Source organism: Sebastes umbrosus, chromosome 15, assembly GCF_015220745.1.
Source record: "Sebastes umbrosus isolate fSebUmb1 chromosome 15, fSebUmb1.pri, whole genome shotgun sequence".
Taxonomy (NCBI): Eukaryota; Metazoa; Chordata; class Actinopteri; order Perciformes; family Sebastidae; genus Sebastes; species Sebastes umbrosus.
The window spans coordinates 1,421,860-1,448,667 of NC_051283.1; the positions used below are offsets into that span (position 1 = coordinate 1,421,860).

Genomic DNA, 26,808 nt, shown 5'->3' on the forward strand with positions numbered 1-26,808 from the left:
CAAAAAAACACTATAAATATGAGAAGTGAAAGGTGTTTCAAATGTCGTCTTTCACAAGTATTCTGGCTCTGAAAAAGTGTGTCTTAGATCATCAGTGATTATATTCAAAGTAGGGCTGTCAAAGTTAACCAGGTAATAACGGAAATTTGTTTTAACGCCACTAATTTCTTTAACGCATTAGCGCAACTTGCGATTTTCAGGTTGTAGCGGGCTCAGCTGTAAAGCGAGTGAAGATACTGGCATTATATGGAACTAGAAAACCTCAGGAATCCATCGGGACCAACCATTTTCATACTAGCTTGTTGCAAAGGAGGCAAACTATACTCGCCAAACTTGCGCAAAATTTTGGCGAGGAAAAACTGGCATGGCCATTTTCAAAGGGGTCCCTTGACCTCTGACCTCCAGATATGTGAATGTAAATGGGTTCTATGGGTACCCACGAGTCTCCCCTTTACAGACATGCCCACTTTATGATAATCACATGCAGTTTGGGGCAAGTCATAGTCAAGTCAGCACACTGACACACTGACATCTGTTGTTGCCTGTTGGGCTGCAGTTTGCCATGTTATGATTGGAGCATATTGTTTTATGCTAAATGCAGTACCTGTGAGGGTTTCTGGACAATATCTGACATTTTTTTGTGTTGTTAATAGATTTCCAATAATAAATGTATACATACATTTTCATAAAGCAGCATATTTGCCCACTCCCATGTTGATAAGAGGATTAAATACTTGACAAATCTCTTTGAACAGATGAAAAATGTGTGATTAACTTGCAATTAATCGTTTGACAGCCCTAATTCAAAGTTTACACATTTTAACAATAGTATATTTTTTTAATTTAAAATTCATAGCGAATTCTTTCAAAATTCGGCAGAAGTAGCTGTCTGCAGGTAGATGTCTGACCTCATATCAAAATTGTATTACTAAGTTGTGTGTGTTGTATGTGAGGTCAGATGTCTTCATTTGAAAAGATCACTTAAATTATGAACCACCATAGATTCCTTAAGACCTTTTCTGTGTCCTACACGAGCACACACAGATGCACACCACATCTCTCCTGTGAGATGTGCATCTTATTCACAAAAACCTTATAATCCCTTCTCTTGTAGTACAAAAACACCATCGACTAAAGTCTCAAATCTCTTTTCTCTGCATCTTTTTCTCCATGTTTACTCTCTATCTGCTTCCCTCTCTCCGTCTTCCCCTCACTCGCTCTCACACACACACACACCAACACACACGCACACACACACACAGGGTTTCATGCTCAGCCTGCGTGGTGTTCATGGAGAGAAAGAGAGAGACAGACACACAGTATGTGTGTGTGGGTAGATTTAGAAGCGGGGATCAATGAGAAATGTAGAAATCAATGCACTTAGCAGTGGGAAATCAATGGGGCCTAATCGGGATGCCAATGGTACAAGTCAAAACAATTAAGAAGGAAGAAAAATGTTTAACAACCCCCCACCATCACCCCCACCCCACCCCGATGCTTACACAGAGGCTGGGGAGAGATGGAGGGAGCGGAGGGAGGAAAGAAAAAGAGAGGGCTGAAGTAATGCAAGGGATGTTGGGAATGTGGAGAGAGAGATAACAGCGGTGTTTGGCCGTGCTTAAGGGTCGACAGAATTAAATGCATTTACCTTGTAAACTGCCTATAAAGTTGCAGGTTTGAATCCAGGTATTTCGGCTTACATTGCTCCATCTTTCAGCTCACTTCAGCTCAAGACCAACTCACTAAAAAAAAAAGGGAGAAAGAACACAAAGGTCAAAGAAGGAATACCATTCAAAAGAAGACAAATGCAGTGAGACAAGTTTACAGATATGATTCAAATATTAAATTGCTAAGAAGTTACTTCAATAATATGGGCCATGCAGATTATAGAGTCAGTGATGGTTGCTAAGTAGGGTTGTCAATCGATTAAAATATTGAATCGCAAATTAATCACACATTTTTCATCTGTTCAAAATGTACCTTAAAGAGAGATTTGTCAAGTCTTTAATACTCTTATCAACATGGGAATGAACAAAGCTGACTTGACTATGACTTGCCCCAAACTGCATGTGATTATCATAAAGTGGGCATGTCTGTAAAGGGGAGACTCTTGGGTACCCATAGAACCCATTTACATTCACATATCTTAAGGTCAGAGGTCAAGGGACCCCCTTTGAAAAAGGCCATGCCAGCAATTTACCGTAAGCTACCCGACAAGCTAGTATGACGTGGTGGGTACCAATAGATTCCTGAGGTTTTTCTAGTTTCATATGATACCAGTATCTTCACTCTAACTTTAAAACTGAGCCCACTACAACCTAAAAATCACAAGTTGCACTAATGTCTTAAAGAAATTCGTGGTGAATTCACGTTAACGCATTATTATGGCGTTAACTTTGACAGCCCTATAGTGCCAAGCCAATACAAGCTTATCAGAGGACTTAACCAGTCAACAAGTAAAAGCTGGAACAAGTTTCAATCTTGCTCATGAAGGTTGATAAGTTGCTTAAAACAAACACCTTGCAGCTTTGCAATCAGAATCATCCATTTTTGGCAGCTAATCCGTGGTGGTAGCAGGCTAAGATAAGTACTGAAGATGTTCTTCTCCACCACCATGCCCAGATCTTCCTGGGGGATCTTGAGACATCTCCAGACCAGGTGGGAACGCAAACCTCATGCTACATTTTACCTGGTGACTAAGACCCCAGGTCCCCCCCCCCCCCCGACAAGATCGGGGCAATCCACTGTTTTGTGGCAGTGGATGCTGGAGGTCAAACCAGCAGAGCTACATTACCCTCCACTGCTGCTAATTCTGACATTTAAGTCCACTGACTCTACTGCTGATTCAAGAGTTCCCTGAGATAACCATAACAATAGTCACGGATGATCTCCTAGACGCAACTCCAAACAGATAGCCATGGCTCCATTACATATTCCCACACTCACTTATGTGCAATTATAAACAAGACTCGGTCAAAACCGAGTATATGTCTGGACCGTGTTCGGTCAGTCTGTGAATTTGTGGCTAAATTGTTCCACAATAGTCAGTGGTCATGTCTATAATGTTAAATCCAGCGGTACATGTCCACCAGGTCCGGCGAGGACATTAAGGGACGCGCTCCTCCACTCAGCTGGTCGTTCAAGCGGTGACGCACCTGATTGGTCCCTGTTTTTTTGCTCGCCGTTTCAAACAGGAAACAACATGGCGGCCTGCTCGTTAACTTTGTTATTCTGTCTAAACAATCCACCAAAATCTACTTCTGAAAACATTTTAAACGAGAAATAGGCGATGCCACTGCTGAATCTGGTTTAATTTTAGAACTAGATCGCCTAGTTTGACAGCTTGGTCCAAGTTCTGTGAGGCGGACGCATGACGCTGGACCTGCTTTCCATAGGAAATGAATAGAATTCGTTGAGAAGCCCTCCGTCACCAGATCTGGTGAGTGGAACCGCTGACACAGCCCCCTGAAAACGTAAACAAAGGACTTAAGAGCAACGGCCAATGAGGAAACTCCAACACTCGGCCGACCAATCGTGTAACTTCATCACACAGTCAGTCAGTCAGTCAGTGACAGACTTCTGCGTTTGTAGGGCTGGCCCTCTGCGATCCAGCCAAAAAGAAGCCCTTATCCAGGAGTTTGGTTCAAGGGCAGGTGCTGTGCATAGAGATGAGCCCACCTCCTGCATTAGCTTTGACTTTTTCATTGTTGCATTCCACATGCCAAAAGACAGATTTCGTCACCAGCGATCACCCTCACCTGACTGGTTACGCACTAGACATTTAAACCTGGCTTTGTGGGTGGTGGGTCCACTTGGTGGCGGCCCTATACTAAGCCTGACCAGGCCCTTTTGGTACAAGCATGGCCATCAAGTGCTTGCCCACGAGCCCCGTTCAAAGGCCTGATTCCAGGACAGGACAGGGTTCTGGGTTTGCTGATCTGGATGAGGTGCCACTTACCCATAGAGACCTTTGATTGGGTCTTAGTCACCTGAGACAAATTTGCCTTATGAGACCTTACCAGGAGCTCTTACCCCCAACAACACAACTACCACCTGTACCACAAAACCACTCCAACACAATAAGCTGGCAAGTCTTGGAGAGGAATCTGTCAGTCACATTTTACTCAAAACAGAACAAAGTGTATCTTAAAGCAGTGTTTCTCAAAGTGGGTTCCAGGGACCCCCAGGGGTCCGTGGCACTCTGTCAGGGGGTCCGTAAAATAATTTGCTATAAATTACAAAATGGTGCTGTATCATTAAAAAATGCATATCTACAGATGGGGACCATTTGCGCCAATAAAACAAGAATATTGTGTATTACTCCCACCCATGTTGCAGCTTTGGGCCAATAAAAACTCTGATATGATTTTGACACACAGAAAAATCATTTTTTAGTTGAAGCACTAACTGAAAGTCAGCTTTAGACTGCTAAGTTTAAATGTCTGGATTTATTAGGACTACGCCAGTCTTGCCACTGTTCGTTTTCTGAAAGCTTTTAAGATCAATTACTTGAAATGAAGGCTATAAATTATGTCAAATTGAATCCAAATGCAATTCAAATAAAATCACCCTGTTTAAAGGTATATAAGAGGTATTAACATTCAATAATATTGCACATTTCCCCGCTCTGGGACTAATCAAGGATTATCTCATCTTGTCTTAATATGATTCAAATTGAAATGTGTGTTTCTGTTTATCACTATGAAACAGGTCTGAAGTATTTATGACATCGAAGAGTACAAATGGTCTTAATCGGTGTTACGATTATGAGGTGGTCCTTGGAAACGTTTCTCTCCTGTACGGGCTCCAAGTTTGAGAACCACTTTTTTAAAGTGTCTTTGTGATTCAGCACATCCAAAATCGTTTTGAAAAGGAAATACTAAACTATGTAGTTTGAAAGGTGGCTGTAAATGCTTTGTACATTAAAATCTAATAATTATTTATTCCCTCTGTGAAACATGACACCATCTAAATCCACCACAACTGACAATTTAAACGGACCACAGCTGCCTTCTCTGTGAAGAGTGAAAACTAGAAATGTTTTACAGTCACCTTTAAGTCAACAGAAGGTGAAGGTTTTTGATACTGGAGATGTTGGGAGGAGTATCACTTTAATGTACTGATAGAAATGAAAGGATATGAAAGTATTGGCAGTGGGGCAGAGCAGGTAGGGAAGGAGAGGGAACAGTTTTGTTAGATACCTCCTACAACTCGTAAAATCTGTCAATAAAAATATTTCCCTCTAAAAAGAATTGACTGGTGGAGATGACACCACTTCATGACACAAATATACCCTGTGGCCCACTAGGAGAGAGACACAAGGCGGATAGGCAGCGAGAGGAGAGCCATAGAAATGTAGAAAGAATCTGAAGGTATGGCAAGGCCACATGCCGTAGGACTGCAGTTGGGTTTGGTGTGAGTGTGTGTGTGTGTGTGTCTGTGTGTGTTATGGGAAGGTGGTGGTGGGGTTGATCTGGGGCCAATCAATAGCAGCAGGCTCTCTTACGACCCCTGAGTTCCTCCTGGCTTGGCTGGCAGGCTGGAAATCAATGGGCCGGGCCAATAACTCAGGATGGTGTGTGGATTAGTGAACTGTCAACTAATCAGAGAGTTACTGAATCTGACACCGGAGCTATTAACCTATCGATGTGACACTTGGCACTGACACACACTCACACACACGGATATATATATATATATATATATATATATATATATGTATGTATTGATGAACCCACACGCACATAGAGACATGTATGTAAATGCCTGAAGGCAGCTGTTGATACACACATGCAAGCACACGTCTACTTTCGGGTGGATATACAGTAGATATATACTCACACCTATGTAGAGACCTGGATTGTATGCATATTCACACAAACAGACACATGGTTGGAAGCATAAAAACATACTGTATGGTCTCACATACTAGGGACGCACCGATAATGATACTGATATCTGATATCGGGCCAATACTGACTCAAATAGCTGGATATCAACGACAATGGGCCAATCTATTTCAATCAATTCCATGTTTATACTAAGGCCGTCAAAGTTAATGCAATAATAATGTGTTCACGCAAATTTGTTTTAACGCCACTAATTTCTTTAACACATTAAAAGAACTTGTGATTTTAGGTTGTACCGGGCTCAGTTTTAAAGCTAGAGTGACGATACTGGTATCATATCATCAGGAAATTTATATCTACTGTATGTAATTATTTGCTACATTTAGTTTTACAAAGTTAGTAAAGCACTGTTCAAGTCAGGTCTGATGTTGCCTTACATAAAAAAGAATGATCCCAGTCACTTCCAACACTGGTCTGTATCGGAACTTAAAAAGTCAGATTGGTGCATCCCTAATTAATACTACTTCATCGCACACACACACGCACGCACACACACACACACACACACACACACACACACACACACACACACACACACACACACACACACACACACACATAAACACAGACTAGTGGAAGAATTATTTGGAATATAGGAGTGTACATCAGGGCAAAATCCATCAATAACTAAAACCATTCAGTTAATTGATAGAAAACATGGTAGCACTTTACCATAACCCCCCCCCCCCCTATTTATTCAGCATTCATAAGCAGTATGTATAATACATGTTTTTTAACACACTCTAATGTAGTTATAATAATAATAATAATAATCTTTATTTGTATAGCACCTTTCTAAACATAGTTACAAAGTTCTTGCACAGATACAATGAAATACAGACATAAATAAAAACAACAATAAAAGAACAAAACATATAGACCAAATAATGAGAAAAACTAAAACCTGTAACCAGTGGTAATGTATCAATACATATGCCAAAAGAGGACAGTATAAGATGTGGGAAAAGGTGCACCAAGCTGTTGCCTTACGGAGTTAAAAAAGCCTTTTTATAAAAATGTTTTTTTAAAAAAGATTTATAGTTGGTAATAGAGCTAGCTAACCTGAGGTCCTGAGGTAGGCTGTTCCACAGTCTAGTGGCATTGATGGCAAAGGCCCTGTCACCCTTAGTTACCAACCTAGACATGGGTTTAGCCAGTAGAGCCAAGTCAGAGGACCTCAGGTTTCATGGTGGCACATAGAGTGTAATGAGCTCAGTGATGTATCTTGGTGCCAAACCATGCAGAGCTTTAAAAGTTAATAATAAAATCTTAAAATCAATTCTAAATTTGACAAGTTGCCAGTGAAGTGCAGCTAAAACCGGAGTGATGTGCTCAAATCTCCTCGTACCCGTAATCAGTCTAGCCGCTGCGTTTTGTACTAGTTGCAGGCAATGTAATGAGGTTTGGCTGAGACCGGAATAAAGGGCGTTGCAATAGTGAAAACGGGAGCAGATGAGAGCGTTGACTACTCTATTCAGGTCAGGAGTTGATCAAAAAAAAAAAAGTTTTCATAATGCACACTTGCAATTCATAATTGTTAACAAATATGGTACATTAACAAACACTTAAAATGTCCTCACATCTGCGTACAAATACATTATATTGTTTTATAAACCATAAATTAAATGTTTGTGTGCTGCTTATAAAGGCTAAATAAGGGTGACTTAAAGTAAAGTGTTACCACATAAGTATTATTGTATGGCTGGGCGAGCATAAATGGATTTATTTAGCTTCGTTGCACATATACACACAGAAACAAACTATCAGCTGTGGTAAAGAAGATGGAATAAAGGAGTGTAAATTATGGCAAAATCTATCAATAAATACAAAAACTCAATTAAATGATAGAAAACATTATGTGACTTGTAATTCACTCACTACATTTTCATTTGGATTATTGTACCATCGCTAAATCTGCATTACTTCTACATATTATTACCAGTGAACCATCTTCCCTCATTGAGAAGGGGCCTTTGCGTCTCAGTAATTGAATGAAAAATCAATAGATACTCATTTAGAGAGGACAGCGTGGGTGTTACAGCTCAGATAATAACACTGTTGCATGTTAGAGACAAAGACAGAATTATATAACTCAAAGTTTTTGTAATTCTGGAGAAAAACACATTTGTTATCCTGGAACAAAGACATACTTCAAATGCATCGGAGTACAAGAGCTTCATTCAGAACACAGCGAATCTGCATCGATCCCTATTCAGTAGCCACAGTTCATTTAAAGATCATTTGAAATGGACAACCATCATTCAGATTTATAACGTGTATTGTGTGGGCGCTGCTGCTTTGACCCTTGACCTCCACAGCACTAATGTCTTTGAATGTTGCTGAACCAGAAATTGAAATGTATTCCACTGTTCTGGGCATTGTATATCTCAATATCTCAATGGTGCTGTGAGTGTTGACGATGACTAAGCATTGTTTGCTGCATACTAAATAATTCATTAGTACTACAATGCATTTGTTCAAGCTTTAACATGAACAACAACTAATATGAATAAAAGCTGTAATTTCATAAAATGTTATCTTGTGTTGCTCCTTTTAAAGACCTTTTCTAACTAACTGTTTTATGCTCCATATATTTAAGTCCTGAACATGCGAAATGCGAGTTATCTCCACATAATAAGCAGCGCAAGCTGAGTTTAGGTGGCTTTACTCTGCATCGCATCCTGCTTTTTATCCACAATTCATATCCAGATTCCTTGGTGCTTCTTTAATATGTGGACTCTCTGATCTTTTTATATTCTCGTGTTCCTCTAGTGTGGAACTACAGGCTTATTCTGTGTCAAGGGTGCTGGTTCGTTTTACAATATTCTCTTCTATTCTTCTGTCCTTTTCTATTTTTTTTTTTGGGGGGGGGGAGCAAAAGGAGATTATTTTGGGGGGTAATTCCATTGAAACCGCTCTGAAATAACTTGACTTGGCATGTGCCTATACAAGGCTCCACAAAAGGCTCCAGGAATACTATTCAGTAATGGGGTAAAGCAAGAGAAGAAGCAGGACAAAAAGCCTGTGTCTGTGTGTGTGTGTGTGTGTGTGTGTGTGTGTGTGTGTGTGTGCGCGCGTGTGTGTGTGTGTGTGTGTGTTACAAGAGCAGCTGAAATGAGGGAGAGGAGAGAGAATGAAATCACCTGAGAGAAAATAAGACAGCTAGCGGGAAGAAAAAAAGAGGATGAATGAGCAGCAGAGAAACCAGTGAACTAATCAAGTGTTGAGAAAAGAGAAGAGGACACGCTCGTTTGATATCCTACAAAAATAACACCATTTTGATTCATTCATTAAAAAGTGCAATGTGTAAGATCTGGACAGAATTTTAGTTTAATAAAACATTCAAAAAAATGACCTAACATCATCAACAGAATGTGAAGAGGTTACAGACGTCTTTGTATTGTGTTGCAGAGATATCCACTGAAATGAGCATGCTAACCAGCTAACCCCCGCCAGTCCTGTCCAGTCCTGTCCAGTCCTGTAACGTAGAGCTGCCCCAAGGGGTTTGTCAAACATGTTGAAGGTACAGGGTCGGTGGACGTTTTGATAGTTTGTTTATTTGATTAAATCCAAATTGGCAGAAACAAGAAAACGGTTTGTATTTTCGTTTTGTCCTACCCGCCACCAGGAGACTACTTTGTCGGGAGGAGGACGGGTGGCAGCTTTGGAAGACGGACCTTCAGGCTACATCCACACTAATGCCTTTCGTTTTAAAACGCATAACTTTTGCTACTTTTATGTCTAGCGTCCATACTGTCATACGGAGACGTTTGAAACCACCGCTGACCTCGTTTTAGTTTTTCTGATCCTGGTGGACTACCCAGAGCAGTTTGGTTGAACTTTGCGTATTGTTGCCTGCCCATAGTTAGCAGCAACGATTTTATACATATGGGGTGTCTTTATACCAGTTTTCCTAAAATTAGATTATCACAATATATCGCCTTGCTTGCTGTATCACAATATATCGCAATAAACTGAATGCAAATTTGGATTGTAAGATAACTTTATATTGTAGAAGGGGGGGAATGCTGACCCCTGTTTGTTTGGAGCATGTGGCCAGATCTTACACATTGCACCTTTAAGTATACAAATTTGTGTGTTCATCACTAAATAACATTTCTTTTTTATGATTAACACTTGAAATGATGAAGACACTTGCAAATGAAAGATAATACAGAATGTAAACCATACTTTGGTGTCTAATTTTTCTTCTTTACTTAAAGGGACTGTTTGTAACTTCTTACATGTATAAATCAGGTCGGTGTCCCATGTGCGCTCGCGTGTGGCTACGCTGTTCAAACACAAACTACACGGAAGCACCAAAACCGCAAAGTTCTATCTAGTGAAGCCGGTCTGTTAAACAGTGTTAACTCTTCTTTGCTCCGGCCCCTTTGACCGTGGTCAGAAGACACAGAGGAGACCGTAGCTTTGGTCTCCAGGACCGGAGTCCATGCTGCTCTGCTCCTCTGCCTGCCTTCACTCACACACCGCGCTCGTTCTCACTCTCTCCACCTCTCACGTGCATGTGCACACACTACACACTACAGAACACGGGAGTCTGAAGCAGGACAACACAGTATCAGCAGTGATTCATGGAGAGACCTCCGTCTGGTCAGCTAACATTACTGCCAAGCAGCTGAAATATAGAGTGATATTGTGGTTTTAGCTGACGTGTGTCGCCTCACTGGGTTGAGCGATGCTCCTTCATGTCAATGTAGAGCGAGCACGAGTAACAGGACGCTGACTTTCGTTGACTTAACGGCCACAGGTGTCGCTGTTAACAAGACATTTCTGATTCCTACAAACAGTCCCTTTAAGATTTCATTAAACTTTGTTTTTTTTTCTTTTCACAAAATGAACCAAAACACTGACAACGAGGAAGTACTCGTGGAGATCATAATGAGAATAAATACGAAACAAAATTTTAATCATACCATCTAAGAAGAAATAGAAATCAGATTTGAATTGAAATGAAACATTATTACTAAGCTTGTTTACAAGTTATTTAGTCAACACTAATCTATAGAGGAAACCATAAAGTGCATCTTTGGATGGATGGGAAAAACAACACTGACGGGCGATGCTATCAACTCTTCCATACATTCTCACTATTAAGTTTTGGGTCTGCTTTTTAGGTTAATGTTTGGGTAAATTATTTTGATTATTTTAAGTATTTGGTCATGAATTTAGTTTTATTGTAACGTAAGAAACAGGCCTAGTTGAATCCATATAGTCAGCAATTTTTCATGTTTAAGCATGTAAGTGTAATTCTCAGAGAATTGACTAAAACAGGAGAAGATGAGAGAAAGCAGATGAAATAACCATAAGATAAGTGAAGACAAAATGCAAGAAATTAACACAAAATAGAAAAAGAGGCAGAAAGGCTCCAGAAATGAGAGGAGGGGAAGAAGAGAAGGCGTTGAAGAAGAGAAGGCTAGTTCACACTGCTGTCTAAGAATAAGAGTTGCTGAGAGAAAGACAGAGAGGGAGTCCAGGGCTTCATGGGCCTCACACACACTCCGGATTAGGAAACATATGCAGTGGAGTAGCGAGGGATTAGGGGGTGAAGGCTAGCTGGAAGAAGGAAAGAATGTTTTTTTGGGGAGGAGAGGAGGGGTGAAGGGAGTGGAGGGGAACACAAGTGCTCGGCCAGGCGTATTTCCACCCCGCTTTCATCCTACATCCCCTCCTCTACTTTCCTCCTCCTCCTCCCACCCACTCACCTTCATCTTTGAACCTCTGGGATGACGAGATTGGTGTGCAAGGACTCGCGGGGAGACGAGGCAGTGAGGCCGCTTGCTGGCGCCGTCCTTTCATTGTGGTTATTTGCTGCGAAACACAAGTAGCACATCGGGAAAATTGTTAGAATGAGTAAAAACCTTGAACCTAATTCCTTTTAGTTCTCATACAACATGGCCAGTGACTTGGGGTTGAGCTGAGTGCTGAGGGTTTTCATTCAAGGAAAAAGAGGAAGGAACAGAAAGCATTTTGATTTTGTCAAGTTACGGTTTTAGAGACAGAAAAAATAAATAGATGAGTTTTAAAAAAAGTCATTACAGACACAAGTTAAAACATCATTGTAATTGTGACACATCTTTATGAATTTTCAATGTCTCCCTGGCTGTGTCCGAATCACTCACTCGTTCACTATTCAGCAGTTAACCCCATAGTGAGCAATAAATTGAGATTTGGAACACTAGTACAGAGTACGTGCCATGTACACGACTTTTTCATTCTATTGTGAGAATTTCAGAGGGCATTATAAACTTCACACAGAGAGTTCAGACACTCAAATAAAATGACAGACAGTAAATATAGTGCACTTTACTGTATAGTAAACAGGATGTGTGGAACAGTGTCACTCATGGAATGGATAATGTAAAATAGATATACCCAATAATAATAATATTGGTGTATTTAAATGTACTCTAAAAAGTCACTATATTAGTGCTGTCAGTGTTGACGCGATAACACATTAACGCAAATTTGTTTTAACGCCACTAACTTCTTTAACGCATTAACGCAACTTGCGATTTTCAGGTTGTAGCGGGCTAAATAATGCTCCAAACCTTTTTCAATTTTGGAAAGGAAAAACTGGCATGGCCATTTTCATAGGAGTCCCTTGACCTCTGACCTCCAGATATGTGAATGTAAATGGGTTCTATGGGTACCCAAGAGTCTCCCCTTTACAGACATGCCCACTTTATGATAATCACATGCAGTTTGGGGGCAAGTCATAGTCAAGTCAGCACACTGACACACTGACAGCTGTTGTTGCCTGTTGGGCTGCAGTTTGACATCTTATGATTGGAGCATATTGTTTTATACTGAATGCAGTACCTGTGAGGGTTTCTGGACAATATTTGTCATTGTTTTGTGTTTTTAATTGATTTCCAATAATAAATAAATACATACATTTGCATAAAGCAGCGTATTTGTCCACTCACTTGTTGATAAGAGTATGAAATACTTGACAAATCTCCCTTTAATGTACGTTTTGAACAGACAAAAAATGTACGATTAATTGCGATTCAATATTTTAATCAATTGACATCCCTAAACTATATTCAAAGTGAAGCAGTTTTCTGATTACTGCAACCGTCCCAACAACAACTTAACCACAATATCTGTCTGAAAATAAGGTTAAAAGATGTGCCACTATAACTCGATTTACTCCTCATCCGATGAGAGAGTCGCACTGTAAAGGACAGAGGGTGTCGTATCCTGTACAGATTGTTAAGACCCCTGAGGCAAATTTGTGATTTTGGGTATACAAATAAAATTGACCTGACTACTAAATACTAAACTTACAAAATTACTTTAAACTCTATTTTCTGGATTTTTACCACAATTTTATTCTGCACACGTTGTGTCCATCGGCCCATGCTGCAAAGCAATTCCCTTTGAGCAAAATAAAGTCGATCACACTCAAACTACTCACATTAAAATGTAAATTCCTCGGTGCAAAAACCAATGAAGTATCCCCAATTGTTTCCTGTAACAGGTCTTGCCAGACTTGAGTGCAAATATCAAACAAATCAAGCAAACTTATTTATTTATTGGTAATTTAATAATTTTTTTCCATGCCCTATTCACAGTATTTGAGTAAACTGCATTTAACACACTAGGGCTGTCCCAAATAAAACATTTTGGACTTCAAAGCTTCACTGAGAAATATTCCAAAGTATTGGAAGCTTTGCGGTGTGGCGCGGCGCAGCACAGCAGGCTGACGTGTTCTCCTGTCTGTTTGTCTCCATCTCCCCCATTTCAGTGACCGGGACAGCACTGCTGCCGCGTTACTGTACACACACACGATCCCCTATAACAAACGGCATATCCGTCTTAATTAATGTTGAATATGAATAATGAATAATGTTGTGGGATTAGTCCTTATTTCAGCAGCTATTTGGGGATTTATACATTATTTTTACATACTTATCTAAAAAAAAAAAAAAAAATGAAGCATTCAAATACTGATTTGGAGCTCAATTACCATGGCAATGGTCAAAGCTTCGAAGCATTTGGGTCAGCCCTAAAACACACTGTACTGAATCATATTTGACCGTACCAATATTTGGAGAAACATATTTTTTTAATAGTCACTGTAGAATTTTGAAGAATTCAATTCAATTTCTTTTTATATAGCGTCAAATCATAACAGAAGTTATCTCGAGACGCTTTGTATGCCAAATCAATTTGAAAATGACTTTCATGAAATGCCTCCAAAATATAGATTTATCAGTATATGACCATGTACGGAACTCTGATGCAGGTCAAGGAACTTGCTGCAAATGGCTACAATAGTATGTGTGTGTGGCTGCTGTACACAGGGGAGACTGCAAGCCTGTGAGCTAATGCTTGTGTGTGTTGGCTGAATGTGTGCGTGTGTCTGTGTACATGTGTGCGTTTGCGGTGTTACCGGGGGTCATCATGAGTCAAGGTCGGCTGATAATTTGCCAGAAAAGCCGGGGAGAGATGAAGGGATGGAGGGACAGTGGAGCTCACGGAGAGAAAAGAAGAAGTAAAAGAGAAGGAAGACATGATGGCAAAGTGATACTGAGAAGGAACAGGAGGACAATCGTTGAGGAAGAAGAAATCCTGCAAATGAAACTAACCACCAATCTGCCATTGTTCTCTTTTGGCCAGTTTCCTTCAGCTTTTCTTTTGTTTTGTCTCAATTGTTTCTCATTTCATTCCCTTGTTGTCACTGCTTCCCATCTCTCATCTTTATGATTAGACCACATTTGGTATAAAAGTGTGAATAAACACAGTAACTGTGCCGCAAACACACACACCAGTTTTTATATTATTGACACTATATTTCACTTGTCCACCAAATGTCTCCCCCTCTCACACACAAACACACAAGCACACACACTCCTGGCACAGAGAGGTCAACCTTTGGTGGATGAGGTCAGTTGTCTGGGATGAAGTTGACCTTTGACCTGGAGGGCATGATCGCCCGCTTGCATCCTAACCAGCTGGACAATGAGCCGGCCGTCCAACCATCGCTGTGTCTTGTCGTGTGTATTTGCGAGTAGTGAATGTTTACATATCTATATTTTTGTGTGTGTTTCGGTGATGTGTGTGTGCTTTTATATCTTCAAATGCATGTCCTATTGTATGTGTGTGTGTGTGTCTGTGCTGAGAAATTGGATTTACCTCCTGAGTCTCAGAGGGACGAGGTCGGGGCTGCTTGTTACCGACGCCGAATAACAGAACAATATTGATCAGACCGGGGTCATCCATTGACGAATCCCGTCTTTAGTCCTTCCTGAAAATGCTCATCACTTCCTGTCTTCTTCCTTCTTCGGGGTTAATATCTCATTAACTGCTATTATCTCCACACTGGTCACCACGGCAACAGCCAGCGGGACAAGAGCTGACAATTCCCCTGTAGACCGCATCCTGGGATCAGACAGGCAATGACCAGATTATTGGAAATCAATCCAAGGGGAGTTACTGTTTCCATGACCTCCCAAGCTTCATTTCCACTATTTATTGAGGAACGCTGGTCAAATGTCGACTATTGTGAGGTTTACACAGATGTCAATACATGCAACGACGAGAGTCAATATGCAATGGGTATCGTGGTTGTGGTTGATCATTTTGAGGATCATAAATCGGACGTTAGCTGGAAGCTATTTGATGTCAGAAAAAAGGAGTTAGTTACATGGATTAAAAAGATTTTAGATTTATTATTTATCCACCGGGTTATTTATTTATTTTTTTTGCTGATAGCACTATTTTCAATACAGTAAAATGTCAAGCCGAAATTAAGAATACACTCATCGATGTTATCAGTTAATTTGGAATTAATTAATTTTACACGACTGACGCAGATATGACAGTGAACCACGGGGGGTAGGAGCTGGCCCATATGTGAGGGGCTTTTCTTTCTTATCAGTCACTGGACAGTCCTGATCCTTATTCTCCACGGAGCGATGGAGGGAATATTATTTAACAGCCTACACTTTGAGCTTAGCTACACAACTTTACTGTCAAAGTATTTTGATGATTTCACAATTTCTTTCATAATAATTGATTGATAATGATCAGCTTTTCTTACTGATTACATTTATATATTTTACATGAGGGCAAATTTAGGATGATGAAACTTACAGGTCATACCTCACCTACAAATATATAAATGTAATCATCAAAAGAGCTGATCAGATCAATAATTATGAAAGATTGTGTGATCATGAAAAATACTGTAACAGTAAAGTTGTTAGTTCTGAAGCTCGAACTGAAAAAAATAAACATTTCCTCCTTTGTTAGCTTCAGTGCACTAAAGCACAAGTTCTATTTACAATTCATCTGTAATCAGTGGATCTATTGATGAATAGCTCTGCTCTTCTGTTACCCAGCTGGGGAACCTTAGCCTACGAGCTAACTGCAAGACAGCTATTCAGTTAGCTTTGCAGTCAAAGAGCTCATGTTTCATTAACTACACAATACATTTGGGACTTAACCCGGTCTAACTAGCCCAGTGAAGCGGGTTAGCTTCAGCCCAACAACACTGATAGGAGTTCATGACTTACAGCAGTGACGTCATGTGGCCACTAGCCTAGCTTTGAGAACCTGGTTGTAAGCTAACGGCTAATTTAGCTCAATATTAACTCACATCTCATACCTGTGTGTCGCTACGCAACGGTAGTGTTCTACAACGTCTAACATTCATTAATGCAAACTAAAAACCATACAACATAAACATAAAACTGTTTTATATCTACGCTAAAAACAAGCTAGCGTATATTGAGTTTACGGTTCAGCTAGCGTTAGCCGTTTGCTAACGACACTTCACGTTAAAGCGCTATGCTTTACGGTAGTTCAGAAGGGAACGGTTAGTTCTTATTGGGCACACACACACACACACACACACACACACACACAGGCTACTCAGTCGGGATTAAACAGGAGCTCAGTCCGCCTGCTGTCTGCATGGATGTATTAAGAGAACGTGTCTGCGGTCTGGTGTCTGCCTGCAGAGGACTGGGCTGATGATAATGGCGGAGTGGCCAGCTGACCTTTGACCCGAGGGTCAAGGCGGCGGGGTCTGGCTCGCGAGGCCGCAGTGACAGACGCTCCCGCACATTGATGAAAAAGACAATCAAGTCTGTAATAAAAGATCAAGTCTGTAATAAAGGCACGCAGCCGCCGTCACGGAACCATCCCATAATGACCTGAGTGACAATAATGATGGTTTGTTACACAGCTTCCACTCATGTATATGGTGTAGTAGCAGTTTGCTGGAGAATATATCTTTGTAATTACAAGGTCTACCTGCACATGTTTAAGGAGCTGGTGTTTATGTCTCAAGTGCATTGTGTGTTTTGTAGTGTTTTTATAAAAGCTAATAAATAATTCATCAGAGCTGCTTTTTGTTTTTCTCCAAACAGGATTTTTTAACTGGCTTTCTTGAGATTCATAATTTCAGGAATAACAACCTAAAGGTCAGGTTAAAATATTAATTTTGATAATAAGTTTCATAAAAAGGACAGCAAAACGTTTGTAATTTCAACCAGGAAGAAATGAAAACTGTTTTAAGCATCAGGGGACACGTGGACGTCCAGATATGAAATTGTGGTTATTATTCATTAATTCAAATGGAAGTCAAACTGTTTGGGTTTGGATGGAAAATCGATCGATGACAAATGGACATTTGAAAGCTTTGGCAATTTTCAGGCACAATGAGGACATTTGTCTCCAGAAGTCAGTCTTTAGTCTTTCATTTTATTCACAAAATGATATTAAAATCTAGGAAGCCTAATGCATATTACTTAAATATATTTTCATTTATGCAAAAAAAGAATAAACTAAATATCATAAATGCAGTGAAACAACATTCCTGATTGTCTTTTATACGGCGATTTTTTTTAAAATGTCTTATTCATATAATTTATTCATGCATTTAATTTCGTTTACGTTCACTGTGGTGCTTATAATGAAACATTTTTCTCTCCCATTTTAACTATTTCTCAGTGACAAATATTTAAATTCTTCTCCGTTCTTCCTGCGCATCGGCGACAGGCCATTTACATTCAATGCATAAATCAAAACTTCACCAAAATAAATACAAATACGTGCAGAGTGACTCGCTACTGTATGTAGTATTGATATATGGCATTTATTTTATATATATGATATTAAAAAGTACACTTTTTTGCCGACTGTGGCTTATTTGCATATGAGCAAAATATTTAAATTCATGAAATAAACATGAAGCTTCTTGTATTTTGTTCAAATTCGACGAAAGCAGTTTGCATTTTTATATCCAAAACGAAAAATAACAACCGATTTAAAATAAGTTTTAGCAAAATATCAATAATTTAAAACAAATTCAAATTTTAAAATTTAAAAAATATATATTAAATTCGTTTTCTTTCATTTATCAAAGGACTTTAGAGCGCAGTTGAATGTGCACTAAATGTGCAGTTTCTGATTTCCATTCATCCATAAATGAGTCAAACATAAAACAGTAAAGAACACCTGCTGCTGGTTTCTTCATTTACCAACTGATTCCACAACCAGATCACATTAAACGCGCAAGTTTCATGTTGTGATATGATTCAATTAAATAATACCATATTATTTTGGTTTATTTTCACTTTCATTTATAAACAGCTGCAGTGATCCTTGCTGGTAAAAAGGGTTTGTCGCAGCTACCAAGAACAGCAAAAGACAGGAAGTAAATTCTAACATTAAAAACCTGAAGAATATGTTGGAAATCATCTCAATATTCTGACGTTGAAACCGATTTAGAATTCATTATAATGTGAAGCTGAATTTAAAGAGAGTTAGTTTGAAGCAATCACATCACCACGGGCTTAAGAAGTGCGTGTAAACGTGCGTGGCAATGAACTGATCATTGTGCAATATATTGATCGGGAATTAGATGTATTAGCGCGATCAATGGCTCACATAGTGCGCGTGTCTGTCTCCGTGCGGGGTTCAGATGGACGGCACATTCTGGACCGAGTGTGTTTACCGCCAAGATCTGGGTGACAATCAAAATGACCTGTGTGTGTGTGTGTGTGTGTGTGTGTGTGTGTGTGTGTGTGTGTGTGTGTGTGTGTGTGTATGTGTGTGTTCACATCCCTGACCGATAGGATTTCCATGAATGTACCTGCAGCAGCAGCAGCATCAGTGTCGGAGTGAATTTTGGGAGGAGAAGCAGACCCATGTCCGGCCGGATGTGTGTGTGCAGGATGAGCCTCAGAAAGCAGCTCCAGATGGAGAAAACGGGGCTTTTGTTTGGTGTGAATTGCTGTTAAGTGTGAGCACGTGTGTGTTTTAAAGAGATACAAAAAAATACGGATCGTAAAACAAACTGATATGAGAGTTCGTGTAGAAAACGGGAACCAGCACAAATCTGGTTCTTTTTCTATAGTGCAAGAAAAAGAGAAAGAGAGAGAGAGAGAGAGAGAGAGAGGACTTCACCCTGCTGGTCTCTGTGTCCGGCAGGTTGATCCTCCCTCCTCCCTCCCTCCTTTTAATTGATTTCTCATAATTAACTCAGTGTGTTCATCGATTTCCCTGCGAACCCCCAACACCGCCTCGAGTTCGGCAACCTCATTATTTCCACATTAACCCGAATAATCCCGAATAAATACTGAGCACATTCAATAACAATTAGAGCCAGACAGCACTAAATAAACCGGGTTCCTTTTGATGACCTGGCCTCGGGATCAGGCTTAACTGAAATAATTTAAGAGGGCAAAACAAACTGGTAAAAAAAACACTACAAATAATAATAAGAATCTTTATATCTGATAAATGCAGCCTTTTAAAATGTTTGTCTTTGGACGTCACCACTGCAAAATGCATGAAAGAGCCTCTGCATGCAAATAAAGTCAACTATTATTATTATAGGTTTAGAACAAAATAACATTCTTGACATCACTTGAAACTTCCAAAAGCTCAGGCTACTGTAATGTTGTTCACTTCTCCACCATTTGATCAATTGACCTCTAATTAAATCCTGTTAGACAGCAGCTCAGCTGTGCACATCGGCCACTTAGACTGTGGTCAGTGTGTGAGATGAGATGAGATGAGGAGCTGCAGCATCTCTCTGTTCAGTAGCTTTGGAAGAGAGGAAGAGGCGGTCAACCGAGCCTGCAGGTGGCACATCAGCTCAAACTCCTGCATCCCTCCACCTTCATCTCCCCTCCTGAGAAATACAAATGAAAATACACATTTATTTTCCATCACCATCATCTGAATATGGTTTGAATGTGAGAGGACAGTGGCTGAATATGAGCATGCACTTTCACCTTTTTTGCACGTCTGCAGGATTTGGAATCTCCGAGGCACCTAACTGACGAGGGAAATTAACACAACACTTTTTCTTCCAACAACCAAAATCATATATTTCCGAAGTGTTTCTACTTTTATGCGTAAGGATCTCAAATGTTTAGTCAGATTAAAATTTGCAATTGCAAATGAGCTGACACATTCATATCATGCTGTTTATTAATTCATGTGTGTTGTCCCTGATATATAAATGGATAAAAAAAATCACTGATTTAGAGAATACAAATTCAGTTTCACTAAACTGGAGTCACACTATGTAATGCATGTACAGATTGACATGCAAAGCAATTTATAATTAGAAAAAAAGGGAACAAACTGTTTTATATTTGAAAAATACTAATAATTTAGCAGAGAATATAAGAACATTGAGTCCACTGGAGAGGACAGGGTTGAATAGAAAGCTGAGCAGAAGAAGAAAAGGACAGATCAAACTTGACAAAAATAGAACAAAGCAGAGCAGAGAAGAGTGTAACTGAAGAAGAGATAATAGAGTAGAATAGAATAGAGGGGGCCAGCAAGGACAGAAAGCAGAAAGAGAGGGAGTGTGGAGGGAGGGATGGAGGGAGGTGGGTGATGGTGTTGGTCACGGGGGGTTAAAAGAAGGAGGCGTTTAAAGCTTGTGAATTAAACGCTGTGAGGCCCTGTGTCCTCGGCACGTGCACCAGGCCTCAAGAATAAAAGGAGCTCCGGCCCATCTGGCTTTTTAGAGGCAGGAAAAAAAGGAGAGGGAGAGGGAGAGAGAGAGAGGGAGAGAGGCCGGGAGACATGGAGAGAAAGCAGGTGAAGAAGAGGGGTCCCGTATGGCTCAATGGAGAGACCGTGGCATTAACACAGCCAGGCGGTTAGGACGCTTCCATCTGGGGGTCACCGGGTCACAGCCGACACTAACAACTATAGGCTCTCATTGGAAGGTGCTTTTAGTGTCAGAAAACACAAGAGACGAGAGGAAGAGGATGTCGAAGAACGGAGGACAAAATGATTTAGGAAAAAATGAAGAAAGATTTTTCACACGCAAACCGTGTGAGGAAAAAGGAAATCAGTTAGTGATAATAAGCATGTATGTGTGTGAGGGTGGGTCAGTCAGTATTCACAAACAGGGTCAATAAAACACTCTCACCTTTAATCTATACATGTCCTTCACAAGATTTTTCTATACCTTCAGTCTCTCTCTCTCTCTCTCTCACGCACACCTTACCTCTCCTGCACTCGGCATCTTAGCTGTTTCCATGGCTACGGAGTTGAGACTGCAACCAGAAAAGGGGGGCATGTGTGTGCGTGCGTGTGCGTGCGTGTGTGTGCGTGTGTGTGTGGACAGCAGTAGCAGGTGATGAGGCTCAGCTCATGGCAGACAGTGCTTCAGCATCTGGGAAAGTGATTTTTGAAGAAGAAGAAGAAGAAGAAGAAGAAGAAGAAGAAGAAGAAGAAGAAGAAAAAGAAGAAGAAAAACAGACATTGTTACCATCATTTAAGGAGAAAACAGGCCTCAGCAGGTCCAAAATGAAATGGACATGCGTAAAGAGCAGAGTCAGGTAAGCAAAAGTAAAACAGGATACTTTTCACATCAGCAGAACACATTTACAGTCATGTTGAATTCTGAAAATGTCTGAATCACTAAATGCAGGACAGTGTCTGTATTCCTTTGCAACATCTATAGTTATATTTTAACAAATTACACATCATTTAAACAATCTAACAGATTCCAATAGTAGTGGGAATCTTGAATTGTGTTTGTTTTGAATGATTTGAGGGCATTTGGTGGCTTCATTAGACAGCCAGCAGCAGAGAGATGACAGGAGATGACATGCAGCTCACGGTCAGTGTAGGTCCTATAGAGCAGCGGTCCCCAACCCCCGGGCCGCGGACCGGTACCGGTCCGTGGGTCATTTGGTACCGGGCCGCACAGAAAGAATAAATAACTTACATTATTTCCGTTTTATTTATTATCTGAATCTGAATGATGTTTTATTTTGAAAAATGACCGGATTCTCTCCGTTACATCGTAGTGATACGTTAATAAAGTAGCTGCATTTAAAGCCAAACTGGATTTGTGGGGACGGCGCGTGAACAGAGGCATATTGGACATGTTTCAAACATTAGCGGGGATTTTGGGTGAGACTGAGCCCGAGCCTTCATTCTCCCAGCTGGTGCACGATCACCTGTCTTTGCTTTTAAAAGAGTTCGAGCGCTACTTCCCAACCACAAAAGACCCACGAACTGCCATGGAATGGATCCGCGACCCATTTGTCAACAAACCAGGAGAATCCAGCATGTCTGTGCAAGAAGAAGATCAGCTGCTGGAGATCGCAAATGACGGCGGCCTTAAAAGTGTGTTCGAGACAACAACTCTGCCGGTGTTCTGGATTAAAGTCTCGGCAGAATACCCTGAGATCGCCACAACAGCACTGAAAACCCTGTTGCCATTTCCGACATCCTATCTGTGTGAAGCGGGGTTTTCTGCAGTGACAGCAACCAAAACTAAATTACGGAGTAGACTGGACATAAGCAACACACTTCGGGTGTCACTGTCTCCTATCACCCCTAGATGGGACCGTCTCGTTGCAGAGAAACAAGCTCAGGGCTCACATTGATTTAGCGTTATGGTGAGTTAATTTTTTCATGCACTTTATATTCGTTTTTGTGGTGTATCTGTATCTTATTTTTGTAGGCATGTTTAAACGTTACCATAGCGACCAGAGAGCGTTAGGGGGCAGAGAGGATGATACTCATGTTATGTTGTTGGCGCGATGTTAAGAGGACGCTGCTAATAAAGTTGCATATGAGTACACAGTGCATTCACGTTTATTATTATATTTACAATATACCACTGTTTTTATGCCGGTCGTATCATTTTATTTTGTTGTATTTATCCGCCACACCTTGAAGGCCTGTCCGTGAAAATATTGTCTGACGTTAAACCGGTCCTTGGCGCTAAAAAGGTTGGGGACCGCTGCTATAGAGCAACTACAACTGACCTCTTTCACTGCACACATTTTCACTTGCAGCAGTAGGAAGGTGTTACAAATGACACGAACCATGGCTCTGTTGCGTTCAAGTGTCCCAGTAAGTCACGGCACTGAGCCAGCATGCACAATACGAGGCCGCTGGAACTGAAGGAATTCAGCCATCGTTCATTTTAAGATTTAAGAAGTGCTTCCCCTGCAGGGACAAGTCAAAATGTCCTCTGTAAAATAGGCCTGTAGTTAACATACGCACTTCCTGTCTGTTGGTCTACACTGGTATCAATCTAGACAAGCTGCCGAGTGAATACAGTGAGAGGGAATTAAAACAACGACATAAACACAATCAAAAAAACACTATGTAACTAAGTGAATTCATGTTTTATGCACTAGTATCCAACATATTTTTGACACATGGTGACACATTTTGTCACACGACTGACATGATATTGTGTTTATTCCAAGGGGACGATTGAATAAAATAATATATTTGTATTGGTTGTCAATAATGCTGCTGTTGTCCTCATATGAACACCTATTAGTGGTCATTTTCATCTATCACAACATCATTAACTCATAATCATAATACCAAAGCAATAATTCCATATGATCATACAGTATATACTCACAGTAAAAGTAAATTCATGATCAACTAAAAACTCAATACATTAACATTTGGCTACTTTTAAGCAAAAAAAAGGTCAATAAAAGGGTTCTGCATTTCCTAGAATATAGAGTGCTGCAGAGATGACGTACATTTGTAGTCCAACCAGGAAGTCAGCATCGCCCTGGTTCCCTCGACAAAAAGCCAATGGGATTGTTCCACTGGGTTTTGAATTATTGCAGAAAATAAGCTCTGTGGCAAACACACGTTTATGATACCGACACGATTTATTCAGCAAGATAATCTCCACTAATGAACACCAAACGCCAGCACACACAACGAGGCTGTGGAGCCACCGCCTTGAGGCCTGCTAGGATATGGTTGTCCCAGGTGTGATACCACATTCAGACTGTCCCCTCCCAGTCCTCTAGCCTCCCTCTGTCTCCTCCCAGTCCTCTAGCCTCCCTCTGTCCCCTCCCAGTCCTCTATAGCCTCCCTCTGTCACACCGTCCATGTACAACAGACTGTTTCCTCCTCCCACCGGTCCGTGTGGGCACAAACTTCCCGGAAAGCAGCAGGTAGAGGTGAGCTTTATCAGCAGGTAGAGGTGAGCTTTATCGGCAGGTAGAGGTGAGCTTTATCCATTAACACATTAAAACAGGAGTAGATTGTAATATGGAGGAGCATAGGGGTGAAGAGGAGGTGTCTGTAAAGGAGGAAGGAGCACCGGAGGTCCAACAGAGTTACCTAAGGTTCGTCAACACGGCGACACACCGAGACAAACACGTCTACCATATCACATCATAATGAATCTATTGTATAATGTTCCTGTGACGTTCCTTCGCGGTGTGTTTATAGCTGCTTGGTGAGATCACCTTTCTGTGAGGTGTGTTATCCTACAGAATAGGAGCCTGTATAACAGCTTGCTAACAGAGCAGAGGGACTGTGATCTCTCTGTATGTGTGTGTGTGTGTGTGTGTGTGTGTGCAGCTTCCTGCTCGGACGGCTGCGACCGGAGGGCTCTGAGCGCCCCCGTGTGGTCAAACAGCCAAACTGCAGCTGTCTGGAGGAGGCCACGTTCATCCGTTACCTGAAGCTCCTCTTCCTCACTTTGGCTGTTATCAAGTAAACACATTCAGTTTATGTTCTGGAGTAGATTAATTCATTTATTTTCAGAACATTCACAAAAAAAAAAAGAAAAAGGTCCATCGTCAATGAATCTGACATTTATGTTCATTCAATCAATTCATTGTTAAATACATCAAATGTCATAAAAGAGTGAAAAATGCTTGTTACAATTCCCCAGAGCAAGCTGACATATTCAAATTTGGTCCAAAACACAAAGCTGTTCAGTTTATGATCATAGAAAATAAAGACGCAGCAGCAAATCTCCCCACTTGAGAAGCTGGATTTTTGCTTGAAAAATGACTTAATTTCACTTCATTTTCTGATTTAAGTGGATGAAATATGAGGCCAGAAATTAAGTAATGAAATTACCTACACTCAGGTTAACAAAATTATTTACAAACGGCCAGAGGCAGGGGAAACAAATAAACATAACTGATAAACATATCTGCCTTTTTAAAAAATATTTTCGTAGTTTTATTTATTTATTTGTTTTTTATTTATTAAAAAAAAAGTTATATGTATGGGTGTGAATGTTGATGTGTGCATGTATGTATATACATGTGTATATGCATGTGTGTGTATGTGTATGTATAGATTCATGTATGTATATGTGTATATATATATACAGTATATGTACGCATGTGTATATATGGACTATGTGTATGTATGTAAATATATGTATGTATGTATTTTTTTTCTCAGTTATCTATTTATTCATTTTTTTCTCTTATTCTCCTGTTCTGTTTGTACCACTGGGTGTATAAAATACAAACAAATTACAAATACTATACTGGACATTTTGTGGATGTATAATATTCATGAGTATTTGATGAATCAGTTGATGGACTTGTTGTTCCAGCTTGTGTATTCAGTATATTTTCCACCATAAATCCATATCTATAGGCAGCAGACAGACTTTATTCCCCATTTAATAAAGTGAGTTAATTATGTGACTGAATGAATGCATCTAATGTGTGTTTCTTCTTCTCTTCTCAACAGTTTAATGGTGTTTGAGCTTCTGTTAACACACGATCGCCCCCCGTATGGTGAGTATTCAGTGTGGGATGGAAGATGAAGATTTTAATCATATTCTGCTATTAGATTGATTTATTTTAAAACAGTGTTGCCTGTCTTCTTGTGATCCTGCAGAACCTTCTACCTGGGATTACATATTTAACCAAACGTGGCTGTTTGGGCATTTTCAGATCGGCCGGAGGGGAATCCTACTGCTTGCCGTGTTTGGTGAGCTTTTGTTTCATGCTGTTTAAACATGGATTTGTATTTATGACCTGCCACAAAGTTTCCTTAAACCCACACAGGTAACAGTAAAATGTGTGTGAAATCAGTCACACAGACGTAGTCGTCCAAGCTGCACGGGGACCGTTTGATAACCCTGCAGTGGGTAATGCAGGATATTGGAGGGGAAGGGGCTGGGGGTCTGCAGCGCTGAGAGAGATTGGCTTTGCACGGACGCCTTGTGACTCTAAGATCCTATTTGGTCCACTGGCTTAAAATCTAAAAAAAGGAAATCTTGGTACTAAGGTGCTTTTGACCAGATAAGTCAAGCTGGATGTGAATTTGTATTCTGAACCACAGTCTGGCAAAAATGTTTCACTTCTCTAAACACTGAAGCCACTGAGCTCAGGGTGAAAACTGGCAAATACACGGGGTCGACACAATATCACAAACCAGTCACATACAAGAGTCCTGCAATTAATTGGACCTTTTAGTGAAGATTTGAATGAGATTTTATTTGAATTGTCTGGCTTTTATCATAATGTAAGGAGTGTGTTGGGGTGTTTGGATAAAGTCACACTTCACATTATACACCTCAAAATTTCTTACACACACGTCGCGTTTATCCCAACAAATATGAACCTTTTTTGGCATAATA

The 26,808-nt window shown here is 40.4% G+C and overlaps 2 long non-coding RNA genes across 3 annotated transcripts; both read right to left on the minus strand.

The window, feature by feature from the left end:
• Positions 1–1,543: 1,543 nt before the first annotated feature.
• Positions 1,544–17,312, minus strand: LOC119503581. The gene is made up of 4 exons (XR_005210344.1): positions 16,546–17,312; positions 15,072–15,317; positions 11,633–11,738; positions 1,544–1,742 (listed from the first exon to the last, which is right to left on the minus strand). It is a non-coding gene; the product is annotated as an uncharacterized LOC119503581 (long non-coding RNA).
• Positions 17,313–19,682: 2,370 nt separating this feature from the next.
• On the minus strand, positions 19,683–21,468 carry LOC119503628. 2 transcript variants are annotated; one of them, XR_005210360.1, is made up of 3 exons: positions 21,421–21,468; positions 20,186–20,229; positions 19,683–20,082 (listed from the first exon to the last, which is right to left on the minus strand). It is a non-coding gene; the product is annotated as an uncharacterized LOC119503628 (long non-coding RNA). The 2 variants fall into 2 exon arrangements; XR_005210359.1 differs by having other exon boundaries at positions 21,343–21,436.
• Between the last annotated feature and the right edge of the window lie 5,340 nt (positions 21,469–26,808).